General features: G+C 43.5%; 1 protein-coding gene across 1 annotated transcript in view; it reads left to right on the top strand.

Annotated features, from left to right (window-relative positions):
- The window catches only part of PDE9A (phosphodiesterase 9A), a 93,085-nt gene that overhangs the window by 42,529 nt on the left and 33,724 nt on the right, over positions 1–16,832 (top strand). The gene's annotated exons all lie outside the window — the stretch shown is intronic.

The following is a 16,832-nucleotide window of genomic DNA, read 5'->3' as shown; positions in this document are numbered from 1 at the left end:
GTGGTCTAGGCGACAGCAGGAACACTAAGCACATCACTGTCAGGGAGGCGGGTGGCAAACGGTAATACTGGACACAGAATCACCATGTGATGACTACAGAATCTGGTCCAGTCGGCCCTTGGTGTCCGCGGTCCCACATCCACAGATACGGAGGGCCGACTAAGGGTACCAAAATTATCAGCAGATTTTGCTGTCCTTAGGGGCAGGGGTCTTGGAACCAATCCCCTGCAGATACCGAGGACTGACCATACCTCTAGGAAGCAAAGCAAACGCTCTCCGCCGCTAGGCATCTGCAAAAACCAGGCACACACATATTCATGTCCCCTCTAACTGTGCGGTGAGATGCACAGACATAAAGGGTACCATCTGATGAACTTCCATAAAAGAGCACACGCGTGTAGCCACCACACCAGTCAAGACAAAGAACGTTTCCATCTCCCCAGAAAAATTCCCTTGTGCTTGTCTTCGAATCTGTTCCCACGCACCATGAGAAACCACTGCTTCTTTTGCCGCAGGCAGATTGCTTTTTCCTGTTCTTAAATTTCATGAGAATGGAATCACACAGAGTGAGCTCTTTTGGTTCTGCATTCTCTCGCTCAGGATCATGTTTTTAAGGTTCATGCATGTCGTTTATTTACTTTGTATCGCTGAGTAGTATTCTATTTCATGAGCACTCCACCACTGGTCATTAATTCTCCTGTGGATGGACATTTCCTGTTTAGGGTTAAGCTACGGTAAGCATTGTGCACGTCTTATTATGGACATATTTGTCAGTTATCTTGGGTAATATCTAGGAGTGATGTTGCTGGTTCGTATGCCAACTGTCTTCCCAGGTGGCTGTACCATTTATGTTCCCACCAGTAATGCATGAGTGATCCCGTTGTCACATCCAACCCAACACTAGGCATTCTCAATGTTTTTAATTTTAGGCACTCAAGTAGGCGTAGAATCATATTTCACTATGGTTTTAATTTTACATTTCTCGGATGACTTAATAATTGTTGAGCATGGTTTCCTGTGCTTATTGGGTACTTGAATATCTTACCTCGTGAAGTGTCTGTTCCAAGTATTTTTGTGCAGTTTTTAGACTGTTGTATTAGTGTTTATCACTGGTTTATAAGAAACCATATATTCTGGATATAATTCATTTGTGAGATGTATATATAGCAAGTATCTTTTCCCAGTTTGTGACTTACCTTTTTCATTTTCTTAAAGAGGTCATTTGATGAGCAGAAGTTTTTAACTTGATGAAATTAATTGAACAAGTTTTCTTTTATGTGTAGTACCTTCTGTGTCTTCTTTAAGAATCCTTTCTCGGGCCTCCCTGGTGGCGCAGTGGTTGAGAGTCCGCCTGCCGATGCAGGGGATACGGGTTCGTGCCCCGGTCTGGGAGGATCCCATATGCCGTGGAGCGGCTGGGCCCGTGAGCCATGGCCGCTGGGCCTGCGCATCCGGAGCCTGTGCTCCGCAACGGGAGAGGCCACAACAGTGAGAGGCCCACATAACGCAAAAAGGAAAAAAAAAAAAAAAGAATCCTTTCTCTACCGCAAGGTCATGAAGATACATTTTCAGGAAATTTAGGGTTATAGCTGTTATATTTCAATCTGTGATCCATTTCAAATTAATCTTGTGTACGGTGTGAGGTAGGAGTTGATGGTCTTTTTTTTTTTTTTTTTTTTCCCATACATGTACCCAGTTGTCACAGTATTCCTTGTTAAAAAAGAGTTTCCTTTTCCATTGAACCACTCTGGAATGCTTATTGAAAATTAATTGACTCTCTATGTGTGAGTCCCTTTCTGGACTCCATGTTCTGTTTCATGGATCTGTTTGTCTGTCCTGACACCAAGACCACACTGGCTTAATTGCTAGAGCTTGGAATCCGGTAATCTTCCACATTTGTACTTCTTTTTTGGTTGTTTTGGTTCTATGGGTCCTTTTCTTTTCCCTACAAATGTTAGAATAAAGAATCAACTTGTTAATTTCTTTCAAAAAGGCTTCTCTACTTAAAATGGGATTGCATTCAATATACAGATTAATTTGGGAATAATAAAATCTAAACAATATTGAGTCTTCCAACCATGAGCATGATACATCCCTCCACTCAGCAACGCTTATAGCTTTCAGAATAGAGGTCCTGCATATCTGTTAAATCTGTTAAATCTGTTCCTCAGCATTCTCTGTCTTCTGGTGTTATTGTAAATGGGATCTTCATGTAATTTTCCATTTGTTTGCTCCTCATTTATAAAAATACAACCGATATTTGTGTATTGACATAGTATCTTGTGACTTTGCTTATTAATTCATGTGTTAGTTCTGGTAGTTGTTTCATAGAATCTTAGGATTTTCCATAGAGGCAATCATATCTTCTAAAAATAAAGACAGTTTTACTTTGTACATTCCAATCTTTTTGGATTTTATTTCTTTTACTTGTCTTGTTGCATTGGTTGAAACTGCAATACAATTAAATAAGACTGAGAGCAGACATCCTTACCTCATTCCAACCTCAGGGGAAATGCATTCACTCTTTCACCATTGGGTGTGACGTGAGCTGCAGGTTTTTTTGTAGATGCCCTCTATCAGATTGAGGATGCCTTCTTCTCCCAGTTTACAAAGAGGTTTTTTTTGTCAAATCTTTGACAAAATTCTGTGTTAAGTTTTATCAGATGTTCTTTGTGCATCGACTGAAATGGGTTGACGGAGTTTCCTTTTGTTCTTAGTTTTCTAATGGTTTTTTCCATCATAAATAGGTGTTAGATTTTTGCCACATGTTCTTTCTGCATCTACTGGGATAACATGATTTTTCTCCTTTATCCTGTTAAGACAGTGAATTATACCGACTGATTTTCGAATGTTAAAACAACTTTGCATTTCTGGGATAACCCCACTTGTACTCCCAGGAAGTGTTCCTAGGAAAATACTTAGGAATAAATTGAACAAAGGGTATACAGGACCTCTACCCTGATGTAAGATGTAGTCCCTTTTCATATATTGCTAGATTTTATTTTTTAATAATATGTTAAGGAGTTTTGTGTCCATGCTCATGTAGGATGTTGACTTATAACTTTTTTCTTGTAATGTCTTTGTCATGCTTTGACTATGGGGTTATGGTGGCCTTATAAAACATATTGGGGGATTTACTTTCTTCTCTGTTTTCTGAAAGATTTTATGTAATTTTGGGGTTACTTCTTCCTATATTCATTTACATGTAATGTATTTCTTGATATGCCTGAGGTTAGATCTACCATATTGCCATTTGTTTTTTTATTGATCTTGGGTTTGGTTTCCTGGTTCCTCCTCTTCTGCCTTCTCTTGGGTTCATTGGATAAACTTTTGTATTCTATTTTATTTCTTCTGTTGACTCTTTTTTTTTAAACGGAAGAAATTAGCTCTTTTTTAAAAAGTCTTTATTGAATTTGTTATAATATTGCTCCTGTTTTATGTTTGGGTTTTTTGGCCACGAGGCATGTGGGATCTTAGTTTCCCAACCAGGGATCAAACCCATACCCGGTGCACTGGAAGGCAGAGTCTCAACCACTGGACCACCAGGGAAGTCCCTCTTCTATTGACTCTTTTTTTTTTTTTTTTTGCGGTACGCGGGCCCCTCACCACTGAGGCCTCTCCCGTTGCAGAGCACAGGCTCCGGATGTGCAGGCCCAGCAGCCATGGCCTACAGGCCCAGCCGCTCTGCAGCATGTGGAATCCTCCCGGACCGGGGCACGAACCCGTGTCCCCTGCATCGGCAGGTGGACTCCCAACCACTGTGCCACCAGGGAAGCCCTCTATTGACTCTTTACCTCTGCTTTTTGCATTATTTTTAGTTGGTTGTTATATTTCACCATGCATCCTTAACCTTTTTTCTTTAATTGCAGGCTTTATTTCTTGGAGATCAATAAAAACACAAAATTCAGTGAAAAGTACAGAGTTCCCACATATTCCCTCCTTATACACTCACTCAGTCTCTCCCACCATCTTCATCCTGCCTCAGAGCTTTACATTTGTCCCAGTCAGTCAGCCAACACTGACACGTCATTGTCAACCAAAGTCCATAGTTTACATCAGGGTTCACTCTTTGTGTTATACAGTCTGTGGGTTTTCAGATGCATAATGACCTGCATCCACCACTACAGGGTCATACAGAGTAGTTTCTCTGCCCTAAAAATCCTCTGTGCTCCACCTGTTCATCCATCCCTCCCCCTAGACCCCTGGCAACCACGGATCTTTTTACTGTCTCCATAGTGGTGCCTTTTCCAGAATGTCCGTAGTTGGAATCATACAGTCCACAGCCCTTTCAGATTGGCTTCCTTCACTAGGTACTATACATTTCAGCTTCCTCTATGCCTTTTCATAGCTTCATAGCTCATTTCTTCTTAAGGCTGATTTATTCCTTCCCCTATTGAAGGATGTCTTGGATGCTTCAAAGTTTTGGCAGTTATGAACAGAGCTGCTATAAACATTTGTGGGAAAGTTTTGTGTGGACATAACTTTTCAGCTCCTTTAGGTAACTACCCAGGAGTGCAATTGCTGAATCATACATTTAATTTTGTAAGAAACCACCAAACTGGGATTTCCCTGGTGGTCCAGTGGTAAAGAAGCCGCCTTCCAATGCAGGGGACACGGGTTCGATCCCTGGTCAGGGAACTAAGATCCCACATGCCGCGGGGCAACTAAGCCCACGCGTCACAACTACTGAGCTCACGCACCTCAACTAGAGAGCCTGCGTGCTGCAAACTACAGAGCCCATGCACTCTGGAGCCCCCATGCCACAACTAGAGAAGAGAAAACCCACACGCCACAACTAAAGAGAAGCCCATGCGCCGCAATGAAAGATCGTTTGTGCCGCAACTAAGACCCAATGCACCCTAAATAAATAAATAAATAAATATTTTTAAAATGTTTTAAAAAGAAAAAAAGAAACCACCAAAATACCTTCCAAAGTGGCTGCACCATTCTGCATTCCCACCAGCAGTGAATGAGAGTTCCTGTTGCTCCACATCCTCACCAGCATTTGGTGTTGTCAGTGTTTTGGATTTTTGCCATACTAATAGGTGTGGAGTGGTATGTCATTATGGTTTCCATTTGCAGTTCGCTAACGATATTCAGCATCTTTTCATGTTTATTTGACATCTGTATATCTTTTTTTTTCTCAAAGTGTCTTTTCAGATCTTTGCCCATTTTTAAATCATCCTTAACTTTTTAGCCTAGTTAAAATTAATGTTGTGCCACTTCACATAAAAAGTAAGGACTCTGCAGCAGTAAAACCCTCCCCACAACCTTTGAGCTATTGCTGCAATACACTTTACATCTATGCTTCACACTGAATGTTTGCGTCCCCCCACCCCGCAAAAAAATTCACATGCTGAGATCCTAACCTCCAATGTGATGGCGTGTGGAGGTGGGGCCTTTGAATGGTGAGTAGGTCATGAGAGCAGATCCCTCATGAATGGGATTAGGGCCCTAATAAAAGAGACCCCAGAGGGCTCCCTCGCTCCTTCTGCCCTGTGAAGACACTGAAAAGATGGCCATCTAGGTACCAGGCAGTGGGCTCTCACCAGACCCCGAATCTGCTGGCGCTTTGATCTTGGACGTCCAGCCTCCAGAATTGTGAGAAGTAAATTTCTGTTGTTTACAAGCCACCGAGTCTCTGGTAGTCTCTTAGAGCAGGTGGAGCAACCAAGATCATCTACATCCAGTATAAGCTCCATAATACAGTATTAAAATTTTTACTTTAAACAGCCAGCTGTCTTTTGGAGAAATAATGAAAAGAAACTTAAAGATAAAATTTTTGTAGTTACCAACCTATTTGCCATCTCTGGTGCTTTTATTATTTTTTCCCGTAGATTCCAACTCCTGAGTGGTGTTATAGCCCTTCAGCCTGAAAATTTTCTTTTTTCTCTGAGCATCTCTTGAAGTGCAGAACAGCTAGTGACTAATTCCCTCAGCTGTTGCTTCTCTGAACATGTCTCTGTTTGCCCTCATTTGGAAACATATTTCAGGGTGTAGAATGCTGCATTCAGAGCTTTGTTTTGTGTTTGTTTTTTAAAAGAGGTCTAAAGATGTCCTTTATTTATTTTTTTTTCCCTGGCTTCCATTGTTTCTGCTGAGAAGTCAGCTTTTATGGTCTCTTTCCCCTGCAAGTGAATCATTTCATTATGAATCATATCATTCCCTTTTTTCCCTCTGGATGCTTTCAAGGTGTTTTTCCTTTATATCTGGGCTTCAGCACTTTGACCATGTCGTGCCCTGGTTTTCTTTTTGTTTATCCTGCTTGGTGTCCTTTGTTGAGCTTCCATGGTATATAAATGTGTTTTCATCAAATTTGTAAAATTTTCCACTATTATTTCACTAAGTGTATTTTATGCACCATTCTCACCCCTTTCCTTCTGAGACTAATTACATGCATGTTAGAAAGTTTGCTCTTGTCCCTCATGTGACTGGCTCTGTTATTTTTTTAAACTTTTTTTCTTGTTGCTCTTCAGATTGGAGAATTCCTAATGATCTGCCCTCAATTCCCCTGGCTCTGCTGCTCACTCCAAACTGCTATAAACCCATCTGTGAATTTTTTGTTCCAGATACATTTTTAAATTCAACAATTTCATTCTGTTCTTATTCATGGATTCCTCTTTTAAGATCCCGTCTGTTTACTACTTACTAACATCTTTTTTCTTTAGTTTTTGGATGTACTTATATTTGCCACATAAAAAGCAATCATAAGGACACACTCATTTTAACTTCTGTGTCATGTGGGGTTTTTTGTTTTGAGTTTATCTTGTGCAACCTCTGCAATTGTGCAACATTAACGTCCACAGATGGTTCTCAGAAAGGGTTCAGTCTCTTAATAGAGCTTTACAGGCGCCCTCCTGTCGTGTGAGCCACCTTTGATCATCTTATTGGATCAGAGTTGATCCTGACAGAATTTTCCCTGACACCGGTCTTCTGGGGTCATGTGACACACCATCAAAGCCCAGACGCAGTGAACCAGGCTTGACTCCCTTTGGTTTCACCGTAATTAAATGTTCCCACAGAGTGTCCCCTCACTGAGACATTCAAGGTTATCACCTAATGGACAGAGTCCCTCCAGCTTGTACAGTCAATCAGCTGCTAGATCTCAAATTCAGATTCCTCTGAGGGCATCCTCAAGAGAACGTCACACCCGCATCCTCCTCCCTGAAAAGTCCACCCCCCGACCACACCATGGAGGAGGGGTGGCTCTCAGGGAGGAGGCCAGTGTGCAGAATATCTTTGCCCCCTGGGCTCAGTGCAACACTGCCCATCTTGGCAGTCCTACGTGGGAACATGCCTGGTGGGGGGCGGGGGGCAAGGTGGGTTTGGCCGGGTCATGCCATGGCTTTCTCTCTGCAGCCACTTCAAGCTTTAGGAGGCTTACCTGATCAACATGGGCAAACCACTCAGAACAGTGCCTAGCACCTAGAAAGTGCTCCATAAAGATTGTTTTGGTTGTTGCAATCCATAGAACAATAAAGAAAAATTGCATCGCTAGCTGTCCCAGAAGCTTCTCCCTCCGAGGCATTTTTCTCAAAACTAAGCCTAAGCGGACAGGAGGGCATAGGGAGGAATTGTATCCAACACCTGAGATCAAACTCAACTGTGCAGAGTACAAATCCCAGCTCCAAAAGCGAAAGGGGAAAAGAAAGCAATCCAATCCCTGCCGCAGAGGTCCGGCGAGTCTGCAGTGATCCTGCGAGGACTCAGCCAAGGCAGTTACGAGACATCCCCCTAATGTCAGATGTGGTCACCAGGGCCCTTTGGTCCACTTGGCTTTCTTTGTCACATCTGAATGGCTAACAGGAGGCGAAAGCATCTAGTCAGAGTCACACCGTGGGTCACCTGGGACGTCCCTTTGGCCGCTGATAAACAAGGGTGATTTCTCGACAGGACAGACCGTGGAAAGGGCACCTGTTCCTTTAAGGAGCGAGACCAGGTCACTGTTAATCATATCATTTTATTGTGCTCCTGGGTTGTAAAGGAAACGTCCTCCTTCTGCACGTCTACTTTATGACATCCATAAACAGTGAATTGCCGATGACTGTGCCCAGGGCTGGAACATCCTCTCTGGCTGCAGAGGCCCGGAGAGCAAAAGTGGGGCAGAGGTGAATTCCCCCGCTTCTTTCCTGGAGAGGGGCAGTGCCACCTCCCACAAGGAGGGGCAGGAGGGGACAGAGAGGGAGTCCCCTCTAGGCCCTTCCTACACACAGCCCTGGAAATAAACGCACCCCCAATCTTCAGGGCCTTGGGGTGTCTCTTTGGGCCAAGTAAAGGGGGTGATTTTCCCTAATGCAAAGCAAAACACCCCTTTCTGAAGGGATATCTATTTAAAAAAAAAAAAAAAAAAAAGCTTTGGGCTTCCCTGGTGGCACAGTGATTGAGAGTCCGCCTGCCGAATCAGGGGACATGGGTTCGTGCCCCGGTCCGGGAAGATCCCACATGCCGCGGAGCAGCTGGGCCTGTGAGCCATGGCCGCTGAGCCTGCGCGTCCGGAGCCTGTGCTCCGCAACGGGAGAGGCCACAACAGTGAGAGGCCCGCGTACCGCAAAAAAAAAAAAAAAAAGCTTTGGGAGGGTGTCTGTTAAATATGTATTTTTTGAAGGATGCTCAGGGCTTCAGGTGAGGTGGCTCAGGTCGGACAGCTCACACATCATATTCACTGCATGGAGACACAATAGCAATATTGTGCAACAGTTGCAGACGTATCAGGAGAGATTGGGACCCACCGTGGACTCCAGGCGGTCCACTCATCACACCACTGGGGGCTGGGGTTCAGGTGCCCATGCCGGTGTCCCCATGCAGGGTGTCCCCTCCCTGCATGCACAGGTGTGGAACCAGCATATTACTAGGGCTGTGTTTGCTTCCGTTTGCACCGGGGGAGGAAGGTATGCGTGTGCAGAAAAGGGAGGAATGACCGTGGCTGTCATTGTCTTGTCCAGCACGGGGTGGGAAGAGAGGTGCCCATCAGCTGGCTGGCCTAGCCAATCAGGGCATCACCTTCAAGTTGACCTTCAGGAATGAGAGGGCCGGGCTGTCCTGTCGATCAGTTAAACCAGATTTTTATGTCCTTCTGTGCTGCAGAGACTCAGGATTTGTCTGAAACAAGGAAACAGTTCCTGGAAGGGTTGGGAGAGGTGGAGGCGGGTTCCTCGAAGCGTCTGCAGCAGGCCAGCATGGAGTCGGGGAACAGCCGCCGGCATCGGGGAAGGGCACGACGGGGCTGAGGGGGTGGGTGCTGTCCCGCCAGCCCACGGGCGGCATCCTGCCCACAAACCCCAGTAGGCGGCTCTGCATCCGTCTCCACAGGGTGGGCTGCTCCAGACCCCTTGGTTCTGTTCCAGGGGAAGCCCCTGGCGCCACCCTGGTGCAGGTCCACGGCCAGAAGCTGGACTGATCTGGGAGCATCCTTACAACAGGACTCGGATGCTGCCAGACTCCAAGGTCGTCCTGGGACCAAATTAAACGCTTCTGTAATGTGTGGGAGACCCTGCCAGCCCCAGCATTTACCCGTCGGGGCCCGTCACCTGAGAGGCCAGCCAGGTAAGACCCCCAGAATATCTAGACTAGGCCCATCCAGGTGGAAGCAGGGAAAAAGCAGCCCAGACCTGAAGAGGCTGATGATAAGCCTACGGAGACCTCTGTGCTTACGACTGACCATTTGGCCTTTATTAAATCTTTTGCTTTTATGAAAGCTGTGGGTGCCTAGGAGCAAATCACAGTGAGCTTGGAGCAGTGTCCCGGATGTTCGCTAGCACGTGCTAGGTTCAGGGATGCTTCTGATGGTACGTCAGCTGTTCTCATGGGGCAGAGTTTTCTCTGGAGAGCTCGTGAGTCACCCGTGACCGGCTGGCTCCCTCTCAGCCTCCATCCTGTGGCCCGGCAACCATTCTGCTGACTCCCATTCTTTCAGTCGTACTTCCTGTCTCCCAATTTTCTCAAAAACTTCGAGATCCAGAGAGACCCCAAAGACCCAGTCATGTCCAACCCTGAATTGCCAGCATCCCTGGCTGTGGCTGGTTACTCTTAGAGCTATTTTAAAATTTGCAAAGCAAAAACACTTGAATATGCTTCGATTTTTAAAATTCGATATATGCCACGTAGCATCTAGGAAATAGATGGGTTTCCCACATGCTGTCAGACTTTTCTGATAGGGTGTGGTTTGGCCACCAAGGCTGGGCATGACTAATATTTGTGACTGAAAACTGCTTGTTGCCCCCAGATCCAGGGGTTTAGGGCTATCTGAGGCTTCTAGGGGAATGAAGAGCACCTCCGGGACAGTGCAGGAAGGATGCGGCTGCTTCTCAGCCTGGACCTGGTCCCCCCCAGAACTCTGCCTGTGACCCCAGGGACAGTGCACGCACCGGGGAAGACACTCAAAGCAAGAGAAGGTGTCAGAGAGCTTGTGGCTGCCAGCGACCCTTAGTGATGTAATAACAACTGCTATGACTGTTGGCAACCCTTAGTGATGTAATAACAACACCTGTGTCTATTGGTGACCTGTAGTGATGTAATAACAACACCTGTGGGTGTCAGGGACCCTTAGTGATGTAATAACAACACCTGTGGGTGTCAGGGACCCTTAGTGTTGTAAAAACACTTGCAACATAATAGCAGCAGCAACAACCAACAGCCAACATAGGAGCGCTCGCCACGGGCTAGGGACTGTCCTGAGTACTTTACACACATTAAGTCAATTAATTTTAAATTCGGAACTCCCCTGGGAGGAAACAGTGGCCTGCGACAGGAATGCCAGTGCTCTGGGGTGCAGGGGGTGGAGGCACCCACTTCCTGACCAGGCTCTGTTTGTGGTTGTGTGGGTGTGGCTGGCCTTTCACATAGAGGCATTTTTTCGCTCTTTTCCCCTTGCAAAAGAATGCAGATGGCGCAGTGTCTAAAGAGGCGGCTCAGGGTGAAATTACATACATGGCAGGGGTGCGAGCCCCGCAGCCTGGGCAGTGGCGCTCCGAGGCTTTCTGGCCGCCAGCTCACCTCTGTGCCTGTGCCCTTTCGGAGGACATCGGATTTGTTGTCACGGGTGGCACATGGGCTGAGGTGTAGCTATTACGTGGATCGGAATATGAGTGTCCACGCCTTGGACTGAGCTGGGAGCAGGAAGGTATGGGATGAAGTAGCGAGAAGCATTATTACTGCTTGGGCTGGAAATTAAATTTCAGCATCAAAATCCTATAATGCTCAAAGGAGCCCACCTCAAAAGTCCAAGGGAAAATTCCCCCTTAACTTTTTCTTTCCATTCTATCTATTAAGTTTTTTATTAAACCATTTAAAATGATTACAGAGTCACATACAGTTGTAAGAAAAAAGGCAGAGAGACCCAGGCGCCCTTTACCCTTTTTCCCCCAGTGGTAACATCTTTCAAACTGTAGTAAGGTATCACCCCTGGGCTGTTGAAACTGATGCAGTCCAGATACAGAGCATTCCATCCCCCCAACACACGAGCCCTCCTTCTATAGCCTCCCCCAGATCCTTCCCTTCTATTCCCCACCCCTCCTCAACCCCTGGCACTCACTAATCAGTTCTCCATCTCTAGATACTTTTGTCATTTCAAGAATGTTCTATAAATGCATTCATCCAGTGGGTGAGTTTTGGGATTGACTTTCTTCACTCAGCATAATTCTCTGGAAATGCATCCAGGTTGTTACGTGTATCACAAGTTCAATCCTTTTTATTACTGGGTAATATTTCATGGTGTGGCCGGCATACGGTCTGTTTATCCATTCACCTATTGAAGGGCATCCGGGTTGTTTCTGGTTTGGAGCAATTAAAAATAAACGCTGCTCTGAACATCACAAAAGCTGTGAGAACATAACTTGTCATTCTCTGCCCCAGAGGGCAATTGCTAGGTCATACGTACAGTAGTTACATATTTAGTTTTTTTTAAGGAATTGCCAAACCATTTTCCAGAATAGCTGTACCGTTTTACATTCCCACCAGCAATGTGGGAGTAATCCAGTTTCTCCACATCTTTTCCAGCATTTGGGGTTGTCACTTTTTGTTGATTTTAGCTTTTTTGATAAGTGTGCAGTGATATTTCAGTGTGGTTCTAATTTGCATTTCCCAGTGACTCATGTAGTTCAGCATCTTGTCATGTGCTTGTCATCCATCTATATATGCTCTCAGTAAAATGTCTGCTCGTGTGTTCTGCCCATTTTTAAATTGGGTTGTTCTGTTTTTCACTGTAGGGTTTTGACAGTTCTTTTCATCGTCTATATTCAAGTCTTTGTCAGATACGTGGTTTGCAAATATCTTTTTCCCAGACTGTAGCTTTTCATCCTCTTAACAGGATTTTTCTCAGAGGAAAAGTTTTACTTTTGATGAAGCCCAGTTTATCAATTTTCCCTTTTATGGATTGTGTTTTTGGTGTGAAGTCTGAGAACTCTCTGCCTAGCCCAAGAACCTGAACATTTTCCCCTATTTTTTTTCCTAAAAGTTTTATAGTTTTCTATTTTACATCCAGGGTCCACTTTGCATTAATTTTTATACAAACAGTGAGGTTTAATTCGAGGCTTATTTTTTCTGCCTGTGAAAGTTCAGTTGCTCCAGCCCCATTCATTGGAAAAACAGTCTTTCCACCATTGAATTTCTTTTGCTCATTGGTCAAGCATCAGTTGGGCATATTTGTGTGGGTATCATTCTGGGTCCTCTGTTCTGTTATCTGTGTCTAACATTCCACGAACGTCACAGTCTTGATTATTAGCTATGTAATAGGTCTTAAAATCAGATAGACTGATTTGTCCCATTTTATCTTCTTTTTCAAGATTGTTTTAGCTATCCTAGTTCCTTTGCATTTTCATGGGGATGTTAGAATAATCTTGTCTATTTCTACAAAAAATCTTGATGGGGTTTTGATAGGAATTGTGCTAAATCTATATATTAATCTGGGGAGAAATGACATCTTTACTATGTTGAGTCTTTCAAACCATGAAAATGGTAGGTCTCACCATTTGTATATCTTTTTTTATTTCTTTCAGCACACAGCTTCTGCTTATGTTTTGTTATATTTACACTTCAGTTGTTTGAGCTTTTGTAAGTGTTTGTAAATGGTGTTGTGATTTTAATTTCAGTGTCTCCATGGTCATTGCTAGTATATAATCAATTTTGTATATTTATCTTGTATCCTGTGACCTTGCTGAACTCCCTTATCGGTTTTACTTTTATATTTTGCTGAATTCTAATTGCTAATATTTTGTTAAGGATTTTTGCATCCACATTAACGAGGGATATTGATTTGTAGTTTTCTTTTTTTGTTGTCTTTGTTGGATTTGGTATCAGGTTAATACTAGCTTCATAAAATGAATCGGGAAGTGTACCCTCCTCTCCTGTTTCCTAGAAGAAATTGTTCAGAATTGTATTACTTCTTCTTTAAATGTTTGGTAGAATTCTCCAGTGAAACCATTTGCACCTGGAATTTCCATGGGGGGTAGTTTTTAAATTGGAAATTCAGTTGCCTTAATAGATACAGACTGTTCAGATTACCTATTTCATATTGGATGAGTGTAGTAGTTCATACTTTTCCAGGAATTGGTCCATTTTCATCTAGGATGTCAAAGTTACGTGTTTAGAGTTGTTTGTAGTGTTCCCTTGTTATCCTATTGATGTCTGCAGGGTCTGTAGTGCTATCCCCCTTTTCATTCCAAATATTAGTGATCTGTGTCTTCTGTGTTTCTTAGTCTTACCAGGGATTTGTCACTTTATTGATAATTTTAAATAACCAGCCCTTTGTTTCATTGATTTTCTGCTTGCTTTTCTGTTTTCTATTTCATAATTTCTGCTTTTTATCATCTCCTTCCTTCTGCTATTGTTTTAGGTTTATTTTGCTCTTCTTTTTCTAGGTTCTTAGATTATTGTGTTGAGGGTTTTCCTCTCTGCTAATGCAAGCATGTAGTGCTATAAATATTCCTCTCAGCACTGCTTTAGTTGTGTCCCACAGCTAAATTTTGATGTGTTGTACTTTCATTTTCATTCAGCTCAAAGTCTGTTTTTGTATCCCTTGAGACTTCCTCTTTGACCCATGTATTACTTAGAAGTGTGTTGTTTAGCTTCACAGTGTTTGGAGATTTTCCTGCTATCTTTCTGTTACTGACTTCTAGTTTGATTCTCTTAAAGGTCAGAGACCATACTCTATGTGGTTGCAGTTCCTTTAAATTTGTTACGGGTTTTTGTGTCTGTGTGTGGACAGCATATGGTCTATTTTGGTATACACTTCGTAGGCACCTGAAAAGAATCTGTGTTCTGCAGTCATTGACAGACTTTTTTTTAAACATTTTTATTTAAATGTATTTATTTATTAATCTGTTTATTTTTGGCTGCATTGGGTCTTCGTTGCTGCGTGTGGGCTTTTCTCTAGTTGCAGCGAGCAGGGGCTGCTCTTCGTTGCAGTGCTTCTCATCACAGTGGCTTCTCTTGTTGTGGAGCATGGGCTCTAGGTGCATGGGCTTCAGTAGTTGTGGCACACGGGCTCAGTAGTTGTGGCTTGCAGGCTCTAGAGCGCAGGCTCAGTAGTTGTGGCGCACGGGCTTAGTTGCTCTGTGGCATGTGGGATCTTCCCGGACCAGGGCTCAAACCCATGTCTCCTGCATTGGCAGGCGGATTCTTAACCACTGCGCCACCAGGGAAGCCCCCGTTGATAGACTTTTAAATATATCTCAAGACTTTGAGACAGATCACTAACTCTTGAAGGTTATGTGATACATTACTTTTTTAAACTTTTATTTATTTATATATTTTTTATTGGAGTATAGTTGCTTTACAATGCTGTTAGTTTCTGCTGTACAACAAAGTGAATCAGCTATATGTATACCTATATCCTGACCCTCTTGGACCTCCCTCCCTGCCTCCCCCCATCCCACCCATCTAGGTCATCACAGAGCACCAAGCTGAGCTCGCTGTGCTATACAGCAGGTTCCCACTGGTTATCTGTTTTACACATGGTAGTGTATTTATGTCAATCCTAATCTCCCAATTCATCCCACCCTCCCCTTCCCCCACCCGTGTCCACACATCCATTCTCTACATCTACGTCTCTATTCCTGCCCCATAAATAGGTTCATCTGTACCATTTTTCTAGATTCCACATATATGTGTTAATATACGATATTTGTTTTCCACTTCTGACTTATTTCATTCTGTATGACAGACTCTAGGTCCATCCACATCTCTACAAATGACCCAATTTCATTCCTTTTTATGGCCAAGTAATATTCCATTGTATATATGGAATATATGTACATCTTCTTTATCCATTCATCCGTTGATGGACACTTAGGTTGCTTCCATGTCCTGGCTATTGTAAATAGTGCTGCAGTGAACACTGGGGTGCATGTGTCTTTTTGAATTATGGTTTTCTCAGGGTATATGCCCAGTAGTGGGATTGCTGGATCGTACGGTAGTTCTGTTTCTAGTTTTTTGAGGAACCTCCATACTGTTCTCCATAGTGGCTGTATCAATTTACATTCCCCCCAACAGTGCAAGAGGGTTCCCTTTTCTCCACACCCTCCAGCCTTTGTCTCTAGATTTTTTGATAATGGCCATTCTGACCAGTGTGAGGTGATACCTCATTGTAGTTTTGATTTGCATTTCTCTAATGGTTAGTGATGTTGAGCATCTTTTCCCATGCCTCTTGGCCATCTGTCTGTCTTCTTTGCTGAAATGTCTATTTAGGTCTTCCGCCCATTTTTGGATTGGGTTGTTTGTTTTTTTGATATTGAGCTGCATGAGCTGTTTGTATACTTCGGAGATGAATCCTTTGTCCGTGGCTTCATTTGCAAATGTTTTCTCCCGTTCTGACGGTTATCTTTTCATCTTGTTTATGGTTTCCTTTGCTGTGCAAAAGCTTTCAGAATAAGTGATCTAAAATCCTGCTGAGTTCACCGAGGAGGGCTGTGAGACCTTCTCTCTGGTGATTCTTGTCAGTGGAGTCACCACCTTTCTTCCCTGATAGGTGTGAGCCTCTCTGAAGGATAGAACTTGGATCAGCTCAACATATGGCTCAATGAAGTTTCCTGGCTGACATTTTTACTCTTATATTTCCAAGAGATACAACAAGACATTGTTTCCCTTCTTCTCATCAAGTTATAGAAGGCTAAAGCCAGAGGAAACCTTGGGTCATCTGGTCCACCCTTTCACTGGGCAAGTGAAGGAATAAAGTCCAAGAGGTTAATTTTGATTAATTTTTAAAATACTTTTATGAAATTAACATATGTTTATTATAGAAATGTATTAGATATAGAGAAACAAAAATAAGGGGAAAAAGTGTATATATAATCTTACAACCAAAAAGTAACCACAATTATTATTTTGGAAGGTATCCTCCCAAGTGTTTAGAAATGGGATCACACTGTACTACAATTTTTTTTTCTTTAACAATAGACATGAACATTTTCCAAGATGTTATTCCGAATAGCAGAATATGTTTCCACAGTACAGATAAACCATCATTTATATGCTATAAGTGATGTGCATTTGATGGGCATATAGGCTGTTACAGTTTTCACTGTGTTAAATAACCTTGGGATGAACATCTTTCTCCTAGAAACGAAGACACTGGATCATTTTTAGCTTTTCAGCCCTGTTGCCAAATTGGATTATCAAGGTTTTTTGTTTGTCTGGACAGGCTTGGTTTGGTTTTGACTTGTGCTGGTTTTAGAGTCAATATAGAAGATGACATGAGTTCAGGAGGAGGCCTTGTTTAGGTCCCCAACCTTTCAGGGCGTGAACTAAATGGCCATCTGGATCCAGGAGGAGAACCCTCCCTTCCTCAGAGGGTGGAGCTGCTGGAACAGTGCCATGCAATCTAGACCTTCCTATGAGGC

The sequence above is a fragment of the Mesoplodon densirostris genome, chromosome 5 (assembly GCF_025265405.1).
Source record: "Mesoplodon densirostris isolate mMesDen1 chromosome 5, mMesDen1 primary haplotype, whole genome shotgun sequence".
NCBI lineage: Eukaryota > Metazoa > Chordata > Mammalia > Artiodactyla > Ziphiidae > Mesoplodon > Mesoplodon densirostris.
This window is presented reverse-complemented; position numbering and strand designations above follow the sequence as displayed.